This window comes from Sarcophilus harrisii, chromosome 4 (assembly GCF_902635505.1).
Source record: "Sarcophilus harrisii chromosome 4, mSarHar1.11, whole genome shotgun sequence".
NCBI lineage: Eukaryota > Metazoa > Chordata > Mammalia > Dasyuromorphia > Dasyuridae > Sarcophilus > Sarcophilus harrisii.
This window is the reverse complement of record NC_045429.1, coordinates 190,602,189-190,609,709: the sequence shown is the minus strand read 5'-3', so window position 1 is coordinate 190,609,709 and position 7,521 is coordinate 190,602,189.

The window sequence follows — 7,521 nt, the reverse complement described above, 5'->3', positions numbered from 1 at the left end:
TCTCAATCTATTTTCCAGTTTAGTTGCTGTTTTTCCAAGGAGTTATTTTCACTTTGTTTTCTATGTTTTCATTCTTTTGGTTTTGTTTTATTGTTTCTTGATTCCTTATAAAGTTATTAGCTTCCATTCACTCAATTCTAATTTTTAAGGAATTTTCTTCAATGAGCTTTTGTACTTCCCTTCCCATTTGGCCAACTTTTCTTTTTAAGGCATTCTTCTCACTAGTTTTTATATTTCCTTTTGCATTACTCTCATTTCTCTTCCCAATTTCTCCTCTCTCTCTCTCACCTGTGTAATCCTGGAGAAACTGAGGCAAAATAGAAATTAGAGAGTATTTAATATTTTATTTAAAAGGGAGAGATTTACTGAGACCAAATGGATCCATGGTTTGGTCCCATGGCTGAATGAGACTATGGTCTCCAAGAATCCAGCAAAGAATCTGAGTTCTCAGTGACATATATACACATGGCTCAGATACAGGAGGTAGACTGAGGCAGGGGCAGAGTCAGGGTGCTGAGGGCAGGAATAGGACTCTGACAGGGTGGGGTGAGCCACCAGAGATGAGAAGGCACCCTGGATTTTGGGAGAGGTATCTTGAAGAATCAGTATCTGATAGGCTAATAGCTTGGGATGGGGAGAGGCATTATGATATTCTAAAATATAACATCTTTTATCCTTATCAAATATTCTGATTAAGAGGGATGGGTGGTTTTGCAGGATTGAGCAGAACAATTATAAACTGAGGCAGAACAATTAGGGAAACCGAGGCAGGACAATTTAGGGTAACTGAGACAGAATAATTAGGGAAACTGAGTCAGGACAATAAAAGAGAACTGTGACATAACACCTGATTCTCAAAATCCCTTTTGAGCTCTTCAAATCTTTATTTTTCTTAGAGACTTTGGATATAGGAACTTTGACCTTGTTATTTTCTGAGTGTGTGTTTTGACCTTGTCACCATAATAGCTTTCTATGGTCAGAATCTTTCTTTCTTGTTTACTCATTTTCCCAGCCTATTACTTGGCTTTTAATTCTTTGTTAAAGTAGGGCTCTGTTTCCAGGGTGGAGGGTATAATGTTTCAAATTTCAGGGATTTTGTACAGCCGTTTTCAATGATGCTACAAGCACTCTTTTCTGTCCAGGAACTGTGAGGAGGTTCCTGCACCCAACTGTGACTATAAGTTCTAGTCTGCCAAAGCCACAAAGTCTTTCTTCAGTGCTAATAAAGAGATCTCCTGTGAAATGAGTCCTCTGGAAGCTGTTGCAAACCACCATCCACTGCTGGTTTGCTGGTTTCCCAAGGTCCACTAATCCTAATCGAGACAAACTTTTTCTGCTGAAATTCTAAGTTACTGTCTTTGGTGTCTCTGGGCAGAGAGGTCCAGAAACCTCTTTAAATTTCATATTCATTTGGGACCAGTGCCTATTATCCTTGTTACTTGATCAGCTTTATCAGCTAGTAGGTTAAGTATGGTGATATTCACCAAATTATGCCTCCAAGAGGTACAAAATTTGGACTAAATACAGAAAGGTGATCATGGAGGTGGATCTAATAGATAAAATATGGTCTTGTATAAATATTTGGTTCAAGTTTTTGTTTGCAGAATGCATCTAAAATTGTTTGTTTGGTGGGGGAGAGAAATTTATAAAAATTTTGCTTTCCTAAATCAAATACCTTTTTCTCGTCAACAAACCATTGGTTCATAGTAATTGATATCCCCTTTCTCTTTCTGGATAAATGATGGACAGCCTATGTGTCCCTCTATAGATTGCTTATGGAAAATTTGTAGGACATGGAAAGAGTCATACATGGTGAGAGAGTATGAAAGGGTTGGATTCTTTTTCTTTTTTTAAACAGATATTTTCTTCATTTTTTTCCTGTGTTTTGTTTTCCTATTACAAAGATTTACAAATCACCCTCCCTTTCACAAGAAGTGTCTTATAACACAGTAAAATAATGAAATAAAACTAATAATACTGAAAATATCTGCAATAATACACATCTGTAGCATGCCCTCACTTCTCATTATAAAAAATATAAAAATCTATTTCCCCTCCTACACCCTCTAACCCATTGAGAAAAAAAGATTTCTTGAAATATGTATGTATAGTCGAGAAAAATTCCTTCAGCAGTTGTACACCACACAACACATACACACACACACACACTCCTGTACCCTAAATTCACCATCTTTTTGTCTGAGATTGAATGTTTTCTCACTGGTTTTCTGGAATCATGAATAGTTCCATTAACAGTTCTTATAGCTTTCAAAATTTGCTTTTACAGTGCAATTATTGTATAAATTGTTCTAGCTTTGCTAATTTCATCCTTCCTCAGTTTGTAAAAGTCTTTAAAATTGTTCTGATAATATTGATGTTATAGTATAAATTGTTTTTCTAATTCTGTTTACTTCACTCTATTAGTTCATATGGCTTTCCATGTCATTTTAAAATCATCATTTCCTCATTTTTTACACCACAATATTATTTCATCATATTCATACACCACAATTTATTCAACTATTCCTTATTTGATTAGAACCTCCTTTTCCTTCTTCCTTAATCTCTATTGAGTAAAGGCTTAGAAGTGGTATAATTAGGACAAAATACTTGTTCTGTTAAATAAATAAAGTAATTCCAAATTACTTTACAACATCACAACAATAGTAACTAGCATTTATATAGTGCTTACTGTGGACCTGGTATTGTGCTAAGCGTTTAATTTCATTCAGCACATTGGGAGGTAGGTGCTATTATTATCCTCATTTTACAAATAAGGAAACTGAGGCAAACAGAGGTGAAGGGATTTGTCCGGGATCGCACTTTTCTAGAATGTACCTAACACAGTGTGCCTGCTTCTTTACAGCCCCTCCAACATTTGTCATTTTCTTTCTTTTTTTGGTCAAATCTTCGCTAATCTGATGGGTTGAGTTCTGTATGACAGAGGAAAAGTACCCATATTGATAAGATAAAAAAAATTCATATAAACGAAGTATTTAAAGTTCTATGGAAAACCAGTCTATTTCAATGATTATGTCATATACTCATGGCTTCACACAATATACTGAATTTCTTTTAGCAGTTAGGGCAACAAAAGTATTTGCCAAATTAGAAAAGTGCTCATTAAAGAAAAAGACAATGGAGTGTCTGTAGCTTATAATTGGCCAGAGGAAAAATCTGTATAATTAGCTGTCTTCAAGTATTTGAAGGATTGTCAAATGGAAGATGCAATACTTTACATTTATTATACTTGATCTCAGAGAGTAGAACCAGCATAATAGGTGAAAATTGCAAAAAAAAATCTTGATCAGATCTAAATTAGACCACCAACTTCCAATGTATTTTCCACCTACAGAATTCTGTGGTCTGCATAAAGAAAGCTGTTCTATATAGAGAGATCTCTACACTGACAAAATACTTGCTGGAGCTATTAAATTTTATGGCATAACTATTAACACTTCATCCCTGAGTTTCTCACCCCGACAGAGTTTTCTCACTGATCTGCTGAAATACCCCAAGGCTTTCCAGTAACACTGAAAAGAAGAGGCAATTTAACAATCATAAGAACTCCTTTACTTTGGACCTTATTTTGATCTATCAAGACTGCATATTTGGACCTGATACATCCAACATGACTAAAGGAGCTATTTTCTCAGGCATAAAATATAAATTTACCAAAAATGCTAGTCAATATGAAAGAGATGAATGGTGATTTGGCTCACAATGGACATGAGTAGGTTGTGATTTATTACAAATAAAGAATTACACAGGAGACCCAGTATAAAGGATGCCACAAAACAAATATATGAATGCTGGTCATATAACAAGGACAAAGAAATAGTTATCCCTTCCACATTTCTGGGGTTAGAGGCCCATTGCCAACACAAAATTTTTTAGCTCTCTTTCTATACCAGAAAAGTTTGAATTATTATGGTTTTAGAAGATAAAATATGTTGATAGGATACAATACTATACATATGTTTTATGCATTTCTGAGTTTCTAAACTTTTTCTCTGTTGCTCCTGGCCTTCTTGTGTCAACTGTGGCTTCCACAAATTCCTAAATTCCCAATTTAATTCCTTATGCCCACCCTTGATATACTGAAACAACAATGGGAAAATTTGTGATGTGGAAGGGAGAACTGAAACTGAACAACAGGCCATGTACTCCATTGGAATCCATGCAAAAGAAATCAAAAAAGACCCCCAACATATTAGGGTGACACTTTGCTAAATGTATATAGACAAGCAGATGAACATGAAAGGAATAGTTGAAGTGTAGTGTTAAAGAGAATAAGAGTATCTATTTTGATGAAACCACAGACCCAATGAAACACTGTGGTATGGAAGGTATTCGGTTGACTCACATTGAACTTTTTGCCCACTAAAAACTCCAAGGTTGCTCCCTCCCCCTTAACTTTCCCCCCAGCCTTCTTTAGTTTGTTAATTTGTTAAATCTGGGTAGTAGATTTCATATTTATACCTAATAAATTTCATTTTATTAGATTCAATCCATTATTCTAGCCTGACCTATCTTTTGGGTTCTTGAGTTCATTCTCCAATGTGTTATCTAGCCTCTCCCAGATTCATGTTATCTGAAAATTTGAGAAGTATACTTTTATGTCTATCTAATTTATTAATAACAATTAAAGAACAGAAAAATAATCTAACAATATAATGAAGTCAAAGACAAATTCCTTGGGCACTCAATATCCTCTAGATATCTAGTAATACTACTTTTAGGGTCCAGTCATCCATCAATCAATAAACATTTAATAACTGCCTACTATGTGCCAGGCTGTAGAGGGCTGGAACTTTGGAAAAGTATATTTGAAACAAGGACATTTACAACAGGGTGTTTACTCAGTGTGATTGATGGTTCTAGTTTACATATACTTAGTATATGTACTAAATGTATATGTAGGGCTGAGAAGACTTGAAATAAGCAGACTCCAGACTCCATGGAGAGTGTGTTCAAGCTGGAGGTCCGATTCCAGACGCCAGAGAAAGCTAGCTCCAGGCATTATGTTAAATCCTGGGGATATCAACGGAACAAAACAAAAAAAAAAGTCCCTGCCCTGAAGAAGGTTACAATCCAAAGGGGGAGAAAATATGCAAACACATACAAAGCAAGCTATATAGAAGTTCAATAGGAGATAATTAACAGCAGAAAGGTAGAATTAAGAGGGGTTAGGACTTTCTGTAGGCAATTGGCAGAGCTGAAAAGGGAGAATATTCCAGGCAGAGAGTATTGCTAGACCTTGAAATTATGATGAAAATGATTGACAGTATCATAATTTTACTCAGCAGAACTGGAGTTGTTGGGGAAAGGAGTCAAATAGTGATGGGAAAAACGAGTTCACTTTGGGATTTGTTGATTCTGGGGAAAAGTACAGTCTATCTCTCCATGGATTATTAACACTAACTAAGTACATGAAGATTCTCAACTTCAAGATTTAAAATAGCTTCTAGATAGTAACACATGGTTTCTACTCTACTCTCTAATACTAATACTATGGATGTAACTAGTTTCATAACCTTGTACATGTCTTTGGGTTTCTGTTTTCTTTCTCTAAAGTGAGGTAACTGGACTATCAAGAGTTCTTAAGCATTTTTTCTGCCCTAGACCTCTTGGATCTCATCTCAGAATAATGTTTTTAAATGCCTAAAATTACATGAGATTTCAAAGGAAACTATAACTTATTCATGGACTTCAGGTTAAAACTCCTTGGATCATTAAATGACCTTACAAATTTAATCTATGATCCTATGACCCTTCCAGCTCTAAAACTGATTTTATAAACCATTTGACTTGGAAATAGTAATTGCTTTAATTTACACATAATTTTAAATTAACCTCCATCAAATTAACAAGGTTATACAGTATCATTGTTCTCATCACTACATTAAGACTCAAATTACATTGGAAAAAATAATATGGTAGCAATTGAAAAGCAACTAATTACAAGCAATTATAAGACAAATAATGTTTATAGTACAAGTAGAGTTTGAGGCAGTTAAACAGACACTGTTTCTCCATTTCTATAAGCAACTGCTTAAAGCTAAAGAGTGGAATGACTTGTAAAAACATGGCACTACTACTTTCATCTTCATCCCAATTAGTATTACAAGACATCTTTCCATTTAAAAAAATAATAATAAACAGCCTTGACTTGCCTACCCATTTACTTGTCTTTGCCTCTACTAATGGGAAGATGGACTATATGATCTGGGAGTTCATAACCCCAATTTAAGCAGTCAAATGTTTTTGTACAAGATGGCAAGATTATTAGTAAATATCATAACCTCAATACCTAGCTGCTTTCAACAAGTTTCATGGAGAAATGTGAACAAATCCCTATACTTGTTGGACAAGTATATAACCCTGCAGGGTATCTGGAATGCAAGCTTAAACCTCTTTTCCAGTAGCTTTTTTTTCACGCTGACAACATCTTGAAGTCCAGTTTGGAGGTCTTTTCTGATCTTGAGAGGAATATATTTCGTTTCGTGATACATTTATCTTCAAATGACATGCATCTTTTTAGTCTTCTAAGTTCTCCAAGTAAAAAATAACAAAATAATGGGACATTTTGACTCCCTCCTAACTTTGTCAGGTATTTATTAATTGTATGTGAATTAGTCATCTCAACAATGATGTGTTTCTTAATAGTCCTAATTGGTCTATTCCACCACACTAAATTTCCTGTTTATTGAGCTATCTGAAGAATGACGAGACGTAGTGCTAACGCCCCTCTTCCCCTAGATCATTTTCCAGTCGGTTGAGATTTGTGACAAACCAGACATCAGGTTTGCATTAAGTTAATGTCCCCTCTGTATTCGATTTAGAGGAATACCTCCGCAGAACCAATCCTCCTCCTCACAATCTGACCCACGGAGGCGTTAAGTTGTCAGCCGCGGGAGCTCCCAGCTCCACAAACTCTGGAAGCTTGAATAAGCTTCTGTGGAAAAACAGGTTAATGGACGCTGCGGGCAGGAGACTCAGAGCCCTCTAGGGCTGGGCGCGAGTGCTTTGCTTTTCCCTTTTTAAAATAGAAGGCAAAAGCCCCACCGCTTCTAAGCCTATTGTGTAAAGCGGGACGAATCCGTTCCCATTCACACGCGCTGGAGCAAGAGAAGACGGGAAGGTCTCTTTTTCCCGATCTCCGCGAGTGCAGGCGAGAAGGGCAAGACGCGGAGTTTTAAAGGAGTGCATGCTTTTTTTTGGCCTCGGGGACATAAGCGTGCGGAGCGCAGCAAGGTCTATCCCGAGCCGAAGCGACCGAACCCACCCCACCGCAAAGGGAAAGAGCCGCGCCCCCGCAGCGCGGCCCAGCCCCGCCCCGCCCTGCACACCGCCCAGCCCAGCCCAGCTCGGGAACCAGGGCCCGCCCACGCTGGCTCAATTTTTTAAAACATTAGCTTTCAGAGACGACTACTCTTTCTCCATTGTATTTCGACTCCTTCTCCCCGATTTGCTCTCCCACATAAGTCAAGTGCGAACGCGGTCACCTTCTCTGCTATC